This window comes from Etheostoma cragini, chromosome 4 (genome assembly GCF_013103735.1).
Source record: "Etheostoma cragini isolate CJK2018 chromosome 4, CSU_Ecrag_1.0, whole genome shotgun sequence".
Lineage (NCBI taxonomy): Eukaryota > Metazoa > Chordata > Actinopteri > Perciformes > Percidae > Etheostoma > Etheostoma cragini.
This window is the reverse complement of record NC_048410.1, coordinates 6,248,011-6,263,497: the sequence shown is the minus strand read 5'-3', so window position 1 is coordinate 6,263,497 and position 15,487 is coordinate 6,248,011. Positions and strand designations below refer to the sequence as shown.

At 40.1% G+C, this 15,487-nt stretch overlaps 1 protein-coding gene across 5 annotated transcripts in view; it reads left to right on the top strand.

The window, feature by feature from the left end:
- The first annotated feature begins 1,155 nt into the window (after positions 1-1,155).
- LOC117942728 (nuclear receptor coactivator 3-like) overlaps positions 1,156-15,487 on the top strand; it is a 34,958-nt gene continuing 20,626 nt past the window's right edge. For 3 of the 5 annotated variants that reach the window (XM_034868334.1, XM_034868333.1, XM_034868332.1), the window contains exon 1: positions 1,156-1,300. The gene's annotated coding sequence lies outside the window, so the exon portion shown is untranslated. The remainder of the gene's footprint in view (positions 1,301-15,487) is intronic. The other 2 variants (XM_034868335.1, XM_034868331.1) reach the window with 1 other exon arrangement.

Here is a 15,487-nt window from a genome sequence, read left to right as displayed (position 1 = left end):
ACACAACAAAAATGCACAGGTTTTTTAAAAGGTCTAATTATTTTTTACTTTTGGAGATTTCATCATGTTATGAGGCATTAAAAAGCAGTAAACATTTGCAAACAACCCACCTAGATCTGGATTATTCTACATGCATGTGTGCATTGCATCAATATTATTAATGATGAATGGATGACTTGATCCTTCTTTACTGGTTGTTAACACTTCAGCCAGTAACGATAGCTTTGTCTGAGTACATTTTATGAATTGGTAGCACGACATAGAATGCTGTGACTTTGGTAATGAACCTTCTCCTCAGCTAAGCTTTAACCAAATAAACTGTGTGAACGTTTCCATCCTGCATTCACACCCTTTCATTTTTTTCACCTCAAAGTTTTTAAGCTGATTGCAGAATTATGTTTCGACAGGATAGAGCAAGTAGGGAGAAAGGAGCTAATTAACACTGCCTCTTCTCTTCTTTACTCCCCCCACCCTGTTGCCCTCCCTCCATCTTTGGCCCTTACTCCCTCCTTAGTTCTCAGTTCTCACAGTCACATTCAAGGTACAAATAAGAGTAAGAAAAGAGCATAACGTTGGCATGTATTTGAGTGGCAGTCACTTTATAACTGACATACTTGCAAGGTTAAAAAAGGCCAAATGTGATGAAGCGGATGGAGTTTTCTGTTTTACAAAATAGAGACCATAAAACATGATTGCAAATTATTTTTTGCAATTATATTTATTCCTGCTGTATTCAAGCCACATGGCATACATCTTATGTTTTTTGTAAGTCCAAGAGAAACAACATTGGAAAAATGTCCAGCTTTTTTTTTCATTAGAAGTCATTCCTTTTTCATTAAATTAATTCCAAATGCCTGCCTAAATTCTTTTGTAAATAAATGTTTTATAATTGCATGTAAAGTGAATAACATAATAATGTATCCTAATTAACTTAAATTAATTAGAATAAACTAAGTCACTCTACGGGAATGATATGTCATTCGCTTAAAGCTAGTATTCTGCCAGCCTATAAATAAGTTTGTTAAATCTCCTCTAATGATATCAGTGAGTGCTGCTCATGTAGCCTGTGGTTTACGTGTTGGTCGACGTGTAGTTCGTTTGCAGAACGTGTCAGATTGTTTGATGCGACTTGCAAAATAAAGCAACTGCATTACCCAGAAGTCCTGTCGCTTTGCTACAAGCTGGCTCCCTCCGCTCTGGGAGTGTTTCGCATTTAAACAAACACGGTCCTACCGAAGATGGCGGTGAGTTTGTAGAGGCGTTAAAGAAACTGCTCTATTCAATAAAAGCGTCGAAGCCGGTGAGTTTTCTGCAATTAGTTTATGAATAGATTATACCCAAGTTTTGAACACCGACGGTTGTGTGTGTTATAACGTGCGCGTTTGTCACAGAGACAGTTGGTGTTGGTCCGCTTCCGAGCAAGCTGTGGTTTTTAAGCTACCGTGATACAACGAACCACCTTACCAGTGTCTATTTGTTATGGAATGTCTGTTGTGATATTATTGACTCCTAAACTGTCAATACAATGATACTTTACGTCGAGTCAGGCTTGTTAATGTGCCATTTGTATCAGTTACGGTTCTTGTTGGTATTTTTTTATTATACGTTAGCTACAAAGTTTACGAGATACAGGCTCTCTGATTCGCTGGGGTGCAATAGCCTAACGGTAGCTGTTAATACTCCACACTGCTTATGACCAAACTCGTTTGTGTTTCAGAACCTTTGTTGAGCCACTAGGCTAAACTGAAATAGCTTTGGGGACACTAACGTTATATTGTTTTTTTTATCGTACGTCTCACTTGCTCAGTTTCGGTTTAAACGGGGCTGTGTGCACAGCTAACGTTCGTTTACGTTACACCGCAGTAGGTTAGTTGTCTTGGGTAACAAAGTAAAAATGACATTGTCTATTGCTCGTTTGTTACGGTTGTCTAGACTCCACCATGAATGTAGTGGAGAGTAAACCCACTTAAAGACGGCATATTGTACATGCATTTTGTTAGTGGAATTGTTTTCTTGCCTTTTTAATTTGACAAACACAAAATACAACATCGTCTAAAAATGGCAACAAACCAATTTAGTCAAGTCATACAAAATGAGAGACGTAGTATTGGTCGCTTTACAGAAAATAAAGTCTTATTTTCTTGGTTAATGATGTTAACTAGACTGCACGTAATTATGACCACCTTGTTTTTTACTGTCCTCTGTTGACAAACCAAATTTGAACTGACTAACTCATTGTGGCTGCTCTGGAGAATCCACAGCATCTGTTATATATTTGCATGGCTCTAGTGAGATTACATATCCATGATTGTAATAGTTGGTATAATGGCCCGTCACAAAATGATACATGTTGGTTTTCACTGCTGATAAATCATATTTATGTGCAGAGGGAGTGAGAGAATGCAGGGGGGGAAGATCGCTTGCTCACAGGGTTCAGGTAGAGTCCAGGTTGGCTTTCTCTGTGCTCCATAAGGTGAATGCTGAGCAGTTTGTGAGGTGGTAAGAGGACATTCTTGAAGAGTGTGCTCATGGGTAAGCAAACAATGAGGAGATAGGTAGTCATTCCACTAAAACAGTTGAGGTCTAGGTGTGCTGTCGCTCTCTTTGCCTGGGGCCATCCCTGCCAATACTTGCCGGTATTACAGCTCAATGCTTATTTCCATGTTAGAGTTTCTAAAATAATGTAGGTGTTTTTGTCATAATACTACATGGTCTAGCTACGAGGATGCCGCTTACTGATGAATGTTCCTTCTTATATGCTTTTATGCAGGCCACTCATTAAATGTAGCTGGGGAAAAAACAAGCGAGAATGGTGCCATCATATGAACTAACTTGTCTTTATTTTGAGTCTGATGGAATGCCATTATTCAATGTCCATATATGTGGTATTTTTTTAAGTGTTAGAACGACCACTGTGGGAACCTATCGAATGAACTGCTTCTGCTCATATTCTTGGCAAATGGAGCCCCCTGTCCCCCCTTCTCTGTCCCTTTATCTTCCATTTTCTTTCTCACTCACACAGGGTGTCAGGCTGCGTTAACAATGAATCAATCTTTGGGGGGATTCTTTGACTGCAGATGGGGTAAAGAAGTGACTGGGATGCATGGCTTTCGCTCTTTGTCTGCTGGCCCCTGTGCTCTCAATAATTCATTAACTTATCACTTTTTCTCATGGGATTGGGAGAAGTCTCTCTCTCGTGGCAGATTCTGTGGTTACATCAGATTGGCTGATTGATAATCGAATGAGCATACATTTAGTGGCTTTAGTGATATTTAGTTATTTCTTATAAAAGGTAATCTGATGTTGAATATTTTAGCACCCTGTCAACAACACACAAAAAAAGTTTTTTTGTGTGTTGTTTTTTGTGAGCTGGTTACCAAACAAACCTACTCAACTAATAAATCAGGGGATCAGCTATGTCAGATAATACATTTGTGTAAAAGTACACTACATTTTGGCTCTACATTTGCAGATTTATTCAGTGACATCTGAAGATCCATGGTAAGGTTGGGAATGTTTACATTTGATTGATTCCAGTTTGGTTTAGAGCACAATCTCCAGCCCACTGTATTGTACACAACACCATACATACAGTATGTGTAATAGTAGATGTAGGCTACTGTATGTGGAAGCACAGTATGTTAAAACTGCATTTCTGAAGTCTGTATGCTGAATTAGAATCATGTTTCTCAATGAAGTTCTTACAAAGTTCTTGTTGGATCTTGTTAAAAATTTGAAGGTAGCCTGTGCTATGCAGGTTTTTCTTTCTAAAAACAAAAAGCAATGTGCACAAGGCCCCCTTTAGTGTCTATATGATACAAAGTGGCGGTGTTTGAAAACCTGGGATGAAAACAGGTTGTTACATCACTGTGTGTTTTTCTGTGCTTCAGTGTTTTCTCTGCTCCTCGTTTCTCTCCTCTGCTGTGTGCAGAGTGCTGCTCTGTGCTTTCACTGTGTCCGTTTGACCAATAGCAATTCACGCAGGGTTGAGCAGAGGTGTGGGTGTGTTTATTTTTGCTTTGGAATGTAACCGCTGTGAAACAATCAGAAAATAACATTTTATCTTTCACATTCACTGCTTAATCTCGTTAACTGCTTTCTCTACTTGGCTTGTTGAGGTAGGGAGGATGGGCCAACTTTGAATGCTGTGTGTTTATAAACACCAACCAACTAAAGTTACGTGATACCTTCTTTAATGTTTTTAAATAATTAAAAGCTTTAGGACTTTATACGGCTTATGCGATATATGGTGATGGAAACGTTACTTGACGAATAAATGATGAATTGCAACTCGCCAAAAAAAGAAGTTTTAGTTCGTTTATGCCCAATATTCACGCTCTGCTTGCACACATGGCGGGTATCAACAAAGACAGATGGAAGTGGACGAACAAGGAGACGAGTTAATTTACGAGCAAAATATAACTGCTAATTTAGAAATGCCATAATTTATCAGGAACTCGCAAAGTAAATGGGCTACAAAGGTTACGACACGCCATGGGACGTCCTCCAGAGTAAATGGAAGGCGCTCAAACAGAGAGAGATTTCTTGACCAACAGCCACTTAAAAGCCATGATGTCTCTCTCTCATGGGTGGGCCAAATTCTCTGGGCCGGCAAAGCAGAGAAAGGAGAGGTAACCTTGCTCCTTATGACCTCATAAGGGGCAATATTCCAGATTGGCCCATCTGAGCTTTCCTTTCCTCAAAGGCAGAGCAGGATGCCCAGGGCTCGGTTTACACCAATCGCCACTTCTAGCCACTTGGGGACCATAGGCAGGCTGGGGGAACTCATATAATATTAAAAAACCTCATAAAGTGACATTTTCATGCCATGGGACCTTTTTTAAGAGAGGCCGAAAGACGGAGTTATAAGATTTGTTCAGAGTAACTGCCAATCGGTCATGTGGTGTGTGTTCAATTTAAGATTAATAGCTGTGTTTGTGAGCAGTGGCTTGGAGTGGACTCTAGATGACACGCAAGGCTGAAAGGAAAACCCGATTGTTTCCCCTAATTGAAATATGACTCCATGGACTAAGTTCACTTGGTTAGGCAGCAGTACAGGTAGTGTAGGGTTAGTCAAGAAAAATACCAGAGTTGCTGCCTCTGATGGATGACTTGCAAGTAGTACTTGTTATTCGGGTTTAAGAACGTTTCCTGTGGTCAGTATAAGCTGTGTAAAACATACTTTTTGTCCTCACATCTCAAGATAACTCATGCAGTGACCGTATTCTGTCTTTATGTTTGTTAAAGTGGTGTGGTAGTACTCAACAGGTAGGTCTTCCCACCATTGTAGAGCTAAATATAGAAACCTCCTCAACAAGAAAGTTGTGTTTCCACTGCTAAAATATTTATAACTACTTTACCCTAACAAGTGAGAGGGTGAATATGAGATGGGAGCTGCTGAAAACCAGATTCTTATACACTAGTCAGAGGAAGCCAGACAGCCAGCCCACCAAGTCCAAAGTCAAGCGGTGCAGTTTGCACTCTGACTCTATTTGAAGTCACATCTCATTCATCTCCACTGTCCCCTTCTCTGAGGTAATACCCATGTGTTAGGCTAGCTGAGCCATATGTGAGCCATGCACACTTCTAAAAGCCAAACGGGCAGCCTGAAGCAATCATTGCACCCAATTCCAGTTTATAACCAGCAAGGATTTGGAACAGTTCACTCTCTGTAGTCCTCGTTGATTGGACGAAGACAAATGTTTATTAGGGAAGGGGGTGCCAAGAGCTTTGTCCCCCTCCCCTCCTTACCCTTCCTCTTTAACTTCAACTCCCCCTTTAACTTTCGCTCCCCCAGCTGAAGAATGCTCGTAAAACGTGTTCACCTGAACAAGCCAGTGGGAGGGTAGCTCCCTGGCCTAGTTTTGTTACCATTGTAAAAAGTTAGCAAGACCTTGTTTGTGTTTTGTTTAGAGCCCCCTTTTATAAAAAAAAAATGCTTTGGGGGAGAGACAGCAAGGGTGAAAAAAAGTTTGGTTTGTGAGATAACTGCTACCAGATGCTCTCCCGGTATGCTATTCTGTATAGAGAGAAAGAGAGGCTGGTGAAGACTTCTCAAATGCTACATGGACACTCTCCATCTTCTCCCTTTCTACAATTTTCTCATTCCATATATACTCTACTTAAAATGCACAAAAGTTGAAAAAGGTGTGTTAGCACAGTCAAAATAGTTACTTTTCAACTAAAACAACAGGGGCTTTGGCCAATTTTGACCACTGCAAAGTGCACAGGTTCTCTGTCCCAAATTTTCACAAACCTCGGCTTTACTGCCCGCAATACTCCTCGCCTTTGAAGACGAAATGAACGTTGTCAAATGGAATGCCCTGTTTACATGTGTTCCTCTCTGTACATCTTCAGTATGAATGGTTTGATGGACTTATGTGGCAGTGGGGTGTGGTTTCTGGGTCTGTCTGGGTTGAGAGGCAGCTGTGGCTGGCACTGGAGTTACAAGAGGATATGTACACCTAAATGTGACCATGCAAGAAGCAACTGCTAAGGGCACTGTGAGCCTCATATCTCATAGTTTACCTAAAATTCAAAAGCTCCTTTTCATTAAAAGAATTTACCACCAACTGCTTTTAGTGTGCAGACATTTGCTCACAGCAATGTGCTTGACAGCATTTTGATTTTCCAAGTGTGATTTCTAGTTTATTGCAGCCTTGAGTTCAAAGAGAAGTCAAGTTGTGAATGACAGAGTTCCACACCATCATTAAAAGCTCCAGACTTTCTACAGCATGTCAACACTGGCGAGGCATGTGTCAGATAATTTATTACTATCCATTTTTTCTACAACACTCCATTTCTTAATTGGACAGATTTTTTTTTTCTCTCTTTCCTGGATAAAGTGGAAAACGTTCCTTGCACTATTACTGCTCTTTACTCTGCCTGGTGACGTCATTCCTGTGTATGTGGCTTGTCGTTAAGGCAACACTCCCATCAAAAGGTTGCCTCCTGACCTTTCCACATCACATCAAGCTTTTTATTTTATATACCAAACAGCCCTCACAAAAGTTTGACATTGGTCCGATCCAGTATTTTGTATGGAGGTGACTCTACTTTTTGGCAAGGGATCACTATGTTTCCATTCTGCTTGTGCTACTCATATGTGCTTATCTGATTTTTTTTTTACTGCCATACTAGAACAAGTGATTTTATATGACTGTGGTGTGACTAAAATAGGAGAAGTAAAGGTCTCTGTCCAATTAGCACCACCATCTGTACTGCTGTGATACTACCCTGTTCCATGTGACCACCCTTGAAAATTGAATTAAAGTAAGTTTGGTTTTTAAGTAGAGATGGCAGAGTTTGGACAGTTAGGGGTCAAAAACACAGTTGATGGCGAGGTTCAGAATACATGTGTATTGGCACAAAGTGGATAAAATCAACTCGCAAGATTTTATAAACTTAAAACAATTTCCTTTGATAGAGTAGCACATATAGTAATCGCAAGTGGTGTAACAAGAGAGTCAGTTATACGGGATAAAAGGTTTACAGGTCTATATATTTTGTTTCTTCTTTTTTTAAATAATCTGAAGATGCTTTACTCATTCTTCAATGGCCAAATATTGTGCATTGTGCACTTCTTAAAATCCAAAATTTATTAAATCTTATAATTGGAATATCTTAAAGATTTGACCAAGACTGACTAAATTCATGTTTTAAAAATGCAAGTAGATTTACAGTGTTGCATAACGATAAGCAGGCTATAGCTCCCATGTTAATGTCTTACTAAAGTGTAAACAATCAGCGGTAAAAGTCCATCTTCATGGTAAACGACATGAGCTATAAGATACAGGATACTGTGATGTTCTTTTCCTGCTGATGTGATTTTAAATTTAGTGTTATGAAGGCTGCACAATTAGATTTGTAACAGGGGTCAACAATAAGGGTTGCCCAATGGCCTGGGGCAAGTAAAACGCCACGTTGGGCATGTACATATAACAACCTCGGCAGCTGATTTCATTAAAATATGACATCTACTGTAGCTAGAAAAATAGCTTAATAGCTTAACGTTCCCTTTGCCCCTTTAACTCCCTTTGCCTTTGACTCACCGCTTAAGGAGATAGTGTGTTCCCCCTACACAATGTAACATATTTTATTTACTGTTTAAAACGTTCTCCAGGTTAGTGGGGACGCCTACCGCTCAAAATCATGTTCTCTCAGCATTTTGGTTTGTTGCTAAAACTGCATGTAAAATGAGGGGTGGCGTGAAATCACCTGTTTTCATCTATATGCTGGATTTTTACTTAGCTGTGGTCAACTAGCAACTAAGCCCACTGATGGCAACGCTATTGGTCATATTTTAGTTCAGTATTTAGTTATGACAGAAGTAGTAGTCACAGTGAGTGGAAATGTGATTGGAGATGTACATTGCAAAATGTGTTACGTACCTGGAATAATTCATTAGCTAAGAGGTGCCTGTGGCTCAGTGGTAGAGCGGTTGCCTGCCAATCGGAAGGTTGGTGGTTCGATCCCCGCCCCTGCAGTCATTGTCGAAGTGTCCTATGGCAAGACCCGCTGCGCCGGTGCTGCGCATCGGAGTGTGAATGTGTGTGAATGTTTATCTGATGAGCAGGTGGCACCTTGTACGGCAGCCCCAGTGTATGAATGTGTGTGAATGGTGAATATTTCCTGTAGATGTAAAAGCGCTTTGAGCAGTTGTTAAGACTGGAAAAGCGCTATATAAATACAGCACATTTACATCCATGTGTGATATCCGTAAAGCTAAATGGACTCACAGTAGTAAAGCATTGATAGATATTTATTGATTCCAGTAATATGGGAAATTACAGCATTTAAATAATTGCGTTTTATTCTTATTCAAAGATTTTTTTTATGTGATAGCAAGGACACTATGTCCTTAAATGTGATGCTTTGAGAAATGATTATTTGAAATTAAAGCAAACTGTTGCTAAAAAGGAACAACACACTTATGTCATGTAACTGTCAGCATAACTGTGACCAGGCTAAGGACCCCTAACACCTACTATATTTGTCATCACTGTTGCTGACATGCAGTGTGCTACTAGTACTAGAGCTATATTATAAACAAATACATAACATTTATAAACCACAGTCTCTCTGGTAGGTTATTTATTGCAATATGATTGGATAGATTTTTCAATTAATAGCATCCACTTTCAAGTACTTTAACTTTAACTCATCAATGACACTATTTGTGATGTGTTTTTACATTGTAAATTAAGATCAAATATAACCATTTACTTGAGTATATTTATAACCACTGATTTAAAAAAAAAAATGTATAAAGGCCAGTAAAAATGAACCTTGGGCACGTAGAATAAAAAAAAAAAAAGAGCAAAAATCCCTAGGGCTGTGCTAGCATTACATTAAGAAATGATGACCATTTCCACCACAGCGCCATCATTTACGGTAACGAATACTAATTTAACAAAGCACAACCATATATTAAACATAAAAGACGGACCAACTGCATTAATAAAACTTGTAATGGTGCTTTGGTAAAAAAAATTAGGTTCAATAGCCGACTTGCAACTGCGGGTGAGGGGGTCCTCTGGTAGGAATCTAAATTAAAAAATTCCTGTTCAACAATTATGAAGTAATTGTTGCAGCCGTACATTATACTGACCCAGTGTGTCATTTTAGATAGCATGTTGGCATTCTGGAGCAAAATAGGCGTGACATTACTGTTTACTGTTGATTTATTTGTGGCGGCCCACCACAATATCAACATGATTCACTCAGCCTCTCCCTGTCCCTCTCTCTCTCTGTACACATCCCAAACCGTCTGTGAAAAGCCCCACGGCCTCCTCCTTTCTGTGCACGACTGCTTAACCCCAGCCTCTGGCTTTAGAGTATATCTAAGGAAATGGCTTTCAAGAGTTCATTGTGTTTCTCTCTGCAGTTAGTTTTTCACATAGAATGTTAGCTATGATAGTTGACATTAGCTTACGATAGCTGACATTAGCTAACGCTAGCGCTTATTCCAATGGACCTCTGCCCAGCATCATGTCAGTTAAGTTAACTTTAAAGAATCCGGTTTTATGTGAAAAACCGCAGAGAGAACCAACTTAACATGTTTAGGAGTGCCATGTGAACTCAAGAAAGATATTACCGTATTCTTGCTGTGTGGTAATGCCAGGCTTCGGAGTGGGCTGTTGGTCCAGAAGACTAATGTTTTTTTTCCATATTACAAGTAAATTCCGCTCTCCTTGCCCCCTCCCCTGTAAGCCCTCAACAGTAACAGACACTGAAAAAAGAGTGTCATGAAGAAAAATCCGAAGATCACACATCAGAATACTACAAAATATCAAAATTCAATACATTTTATTTTCATAACTTCATAATTTTTATAATGCCAACCTCCCCCACCCCTCTTTAGCCGCAACCCCAAATAGACTCTAATTCTGTGGAAAACACTAGACATGTATAACAGCATCGTGCGTGTGTGCGTGTAATCCCGCCCTGCCGGCTGTGCCTTTCTCACAGATGTCAATTTTGGCACTGTTACTGCATCTGCTGCTGGCTTAACGTCGGAACAACTCTGTCCCCCCCATTCCGTGTCCGTACTTTCTTATCCAGAATTGCAAGGCAGAATAACAGCGTAACATTCCCTCCTTGAACAGGCTGTATATATAAAGGGCTACAGTGTGAGGGATTAGCAGTGCAGATTTAATCACTCAGCAGATGGGAACAGAGTGCAGTGTCACCAAGACAAAAACAAACCCACTGTGTTTGTGTGTTTCGCTATGTGTGTGTGTGTCCGTTTGTGTCCAGTTAGACAGAGCAACTCTGATTTGATTCCTCGGTTCTTTTTCACCCATTGGCCTTCGGTGTCTGTCTTTCAACACTTGGTACTTATCCAGCCTGTCCTCATAAGTCATTTTAACACATTTAATAGTGTTTACCTGCAACTGAATGGCATGTGGTGAATACTCGAACATGAAGAAGGAAGAGAAGAGTAGAGCATTACAACTTATCTAATGCGCAAGAATAATGTTTATGTTCTTTTTTGTAATCGATCATTCTGTGGGTTTAATTGCACTGGAATCAAAACAAAACCAACTGAAATGGTCCCTACTTGTGTGTCAGACTGTAAAACGATTCTTGTGATTCTCAGTTTTTTAGATAAATTGTTTCTTTTTTTATTTTGCCATGGTTAGCCGTTTGTTACTATGGGAGATAAATAGAAAGTGAATTGTTATACTTCTCATGGCTGCAAAGATTAAAACCCATAGTTCTGCTCCTGCTCTCTGTTACCCCTCGCACCTCATTTTTGGAATTGTTTTCACCTAGACTCTGTCAACACAGAGCCAGTTAAACGAAAGGAAAAGGAGTAGTAAAGGAAAAAATTGGAGTTGGGAGGGGGGTGCAGTTGTGAAACTGGCGTCAGACCATCTTTGAGTGGAATTCTTTGCAGGGGTCAGAGTTCAGGCGCTGCAGTGTGGCTCTGTGATTGGCTGAGGAAAGGTGAAATGAAAACCACAGTAAACTTTTGACCCCAGCGCAGGAGCTCTGCTGGAACGCCCAGCCCCAGTTCTGGCGTGGTGGAACAGAGCCTGCTCTCTTCCTGTGTTTACTCCACCAATCCAACAGGGACGGTGGGGAGAGGGGAGGGAGCGGCGGGGAGAGCGGTGGGAGCACAGAGAGGGAGGAGAGAAAGACGAGAGCAAGAAGGAGGGAGGGAGGAAGTGAAGAGAGAAAATTGTCAGAGCTGCGCCCTGAAATTGAGTGGCACAGTGTGTACATAAAACACACACTGCTCATGAAAAGCAAAGTTAACATCAGGCACAGCCTTTTTTTATATCAACGTAAGGTCATTTAGAAAATATTGCCAAACGTAATTACAAGGGTTGACATATCTTCACACTGAATTATCTGAGGCTACAGGAAATTTCTCCTTTCACTGCATCTCCATTAGTTGCCAGTGAAGATGTGTGTGTTATCAGAATGGACAGCATGGCGGTTGATCAGGCCCTGGTGCTCTGGCTCTCCAGATAAAAGGCTGTTTAATCATTGATTAATGAATTCATTTCCATAATATTAGCCTTGTGTGATCACAGCCGCCTGCATTTTGTTTGGTCAGTGTAGTCTCCTCGAGACGATGCCGCGTCCTCGCTCTTATCATCTTGCTATATACACCAACATGTCAATATAGGGGTTGTTAAAGATTTAGCTGGTTGGACCTGTGCCCATGTGCACCTTTTTCCTGGTTCTTTCTATTCTTTGTCCATATCAATGATGGATAGTTGTAGTAGATGCACGCTCACACACACACACACACACACACACACACACACACACACACACACACACACACACACACACACACACACACACACACAGACAGTAGAATATGCCATCTCTTTGTTCCCCCCACATTTATTGTCCCTGTTTTTTTACACAATGCAGTTTGTTTGAGAAAAATGGGTAGATGCACACACAGTCTGACTGAGATCTGTGTGTGTTGTGTGCCCACGGGTAGGGAATTTGTTTTTGCAAGGGTAAAGAAAAATCAATCCTATGGAAGCAGTTTCTCTGTACTTTGAAGTATATTATCTGTACTACATTAATTAATGGGCATCAGGTACACTACAAGTATAAGGAAAAAGCCACTAGCGCTGTTGGAACGAATACCGAAAGTTGAATATAATTAGAATAGTAAAAGAATCAATACTATTTGAATTAGGGATGAACCGATACTTCCAGCTCTAAAATGACGAAACACAGACAATGCCTGTTTTATTTTAAGCACGGTAGGGACCATTGGTGACAATGCCAGTGTTAGCAGCATTGGTGCTACGCCTCTTCCAGAACTGATGGGGGAGGTCGATACATCCAGAACAAGGAGACACGAACAAGTGGCAAAAGTCACGCCCTTCTACTTCGGTTCATATCTTTTGGAAAAATATGAATGATATTCAACTCTTTCCGACCTAACAAACGGCAAGTTCGCTGCAAACTCACTGCCCTCTCTTTCCGATTAACAGCCCCCTCTCTTGGCTTCAAATAACCTACCGTTGTCGAGTACAGCCGCTGAACAGGCTACACGTTGTAATCAGCCGTGGCCGCTTGCCTGGTCCTCCGATAACGTTAGCCGTTAGTATGGTTAGGATAGAGGCGTTAGCCAGGACCAGTCTGGATCACTTTCCTGGCACTGTCTCAATTGTTTTTGCAATTAACCAACCCGGGTAATGTTACTCTAGCTATATAATTCAATGTGAGTGCACGAATGTTGAAATGTCATAAAATGTCCATCCTTTGTAGCTTTGATAAATAAGCCTTAAGCTAATGCTTAGCTACCTGTTCAGAAAGAAATTAGACAACTCTGCGTCCTTTTGGGCTCTAAGTGGTCTTCATCTTACAAATAGCTACATCTCCAATATTTATCCAGGGTTTGTAACGTCTCTGATTACGCAACTGTTAAAAACGTTGTTTTTGTCTGGAATGTATCTGGGGACACTAGTGGTTGCACTATGACCATTAAACGCACTTTATTATTTCTGTCCTATGCTCTATTCCACATGTTTTGTATGTCTTGTTATGAAATTTTGTTTTTTCTTTTTACATTTTTCAAGTTAAAGTGCATGGAATCTTTGAAAATCCATTTTTATTACCGTGGTATTAAAATCGGCATTAAGATCATGTTATTTTACTGGTATTGGCATCAACTACAAATTTTTTTTTGGTATCATGACTCTCCTAATTTGAATGCTGAAATTACTATTTGAATGTGACTTTTTCATAAATATGTTTGCTAACGCTAGTTAAGCTCTCTCTTCTTGCCTTGACCGTGACTTTAAAATTGACATCCACCAAGCCAAAGTGCCTATGTTAACATTAGTTAGCTCAATCTTGTTTTCTAACTGCATCACAAGTTATAGTAATGTTAGCTTAGCTAGGTGCTTCATGGAGACAGCTAACATTTAAATTGGCTGCCCTATAGTTGTCATGGTTAGTTTAGACTTTATATATTACCTTCTAATAGCTGAATTCTCAGTAACGTGAGAATCTGCAAGAAACAGGTTGCTTATAAATAACTTAAATAGTATGTTAGTAACAGCATTGTTGGGCTCAGTTACTCTTGCCGTTAGCATCGTATCTAACAGTATTGTTTCTTAGCTAGTTTATTACGAAAATCATTTTGACTGTGCTTTCTAACTAATGTCATTATGCTAACCGAGCACTAGGGCTGCACAATTAATCAAATTTTAATCGTGATCACGATTTTGACTTCCCACGATCAAATTTGCTTGATTGAGCAATTATTTCATTTATTTTAAAGCGTCATTTCATAGAACGCTGCGGGTTATTTTGCATGGCGCATCTACTCTGCTCTGTAAAACCGTCTGCTCATGAGCCAGTCAGAGTAGTTCCCTGCACCCCGTGCAGCTTAGTCTCTAGATGTAGACAGTCACAGAAGACTTCACAATTAATCAAATTTTAATCGCAATCACGATTTTGACTTCCCACGATCAAATTTGTGTGATCGTGCAGCCCTACCCACTGTTAGCCGCTTCACTACACTTGTTAGATAAGGTTTCATGACAGAGTTTTCTGTTGATTTGTGTTTGTAACTGCGTGCTCGTGTTGGAAAGTGAATGTAACCAAACAGAGTTGTCTGGCAAGAGCACTGTGCTTTCCTAAGCTGTGAAAAGAGTGTGTGAAAGAACCACTACGTTGATAACTTTTTTGGACAAAGGTCAATTGGAAGACAAAGCTAGTCATTCTTCCCCGCTCATGTATACTGGGAGAACTAGCATAACCCGGTTATTCACTTAACCACAGTTATCGCTGTGCATGTAAATGCACTGACTACCACGGTTTTGAAAGGTGTTTTTTTAGGGCACTGAACCTCTCCCTGTATGACTTCAACTCTAAATCAGTCAAACTGGTTGAGGCTCTCCATTTGAAAAAATATCTAAGTGACTGATTTTGGGCAAACAGAAATTACAATTTTTTTTTTTTTTTTTTTTTTTTCGGCAGTGTCACTTTGCAACTCGGACAGGGTTTGAATGGATCATAAAGGTATGCAGAGGAAAGAAGAGACAGAATTCTTTGTTCTATTGCCCAGACACACTACACACAAATGAAGAGACAAAGCCTGTGTTTTCATTCTGGTTTTTAAGCTTTACTGGAATTTCACAGCTGCCTTGGCACCTAAATGGAGGCTTTCTGTGAACAATTTACAGATTCACTTGTTTTTATTTTTTTTATCTACACTTGTCCGCACATGATTGACATAGGTCCTCCTCATCCCCATCCATGAATCTCATTCTGTGGCGGCACTCTCCATCTTTCCATTAAACCCTCTGGCTCCAGCTCAGTCAGTTGCAATAGACCATGTTTCATTAAAATCAAATGTAATGTTGGCAGGAAAATGGCTAATAGGCAACCTTTAGCAACAAGGGTGCATTTGTGCAAAATGTTTGCTTTCAATGTTATCTTCTCTCAAAATTAAGGGGTAATCCCCAAAATGTCTAGATAATAGATGGCTCCAGCAAAG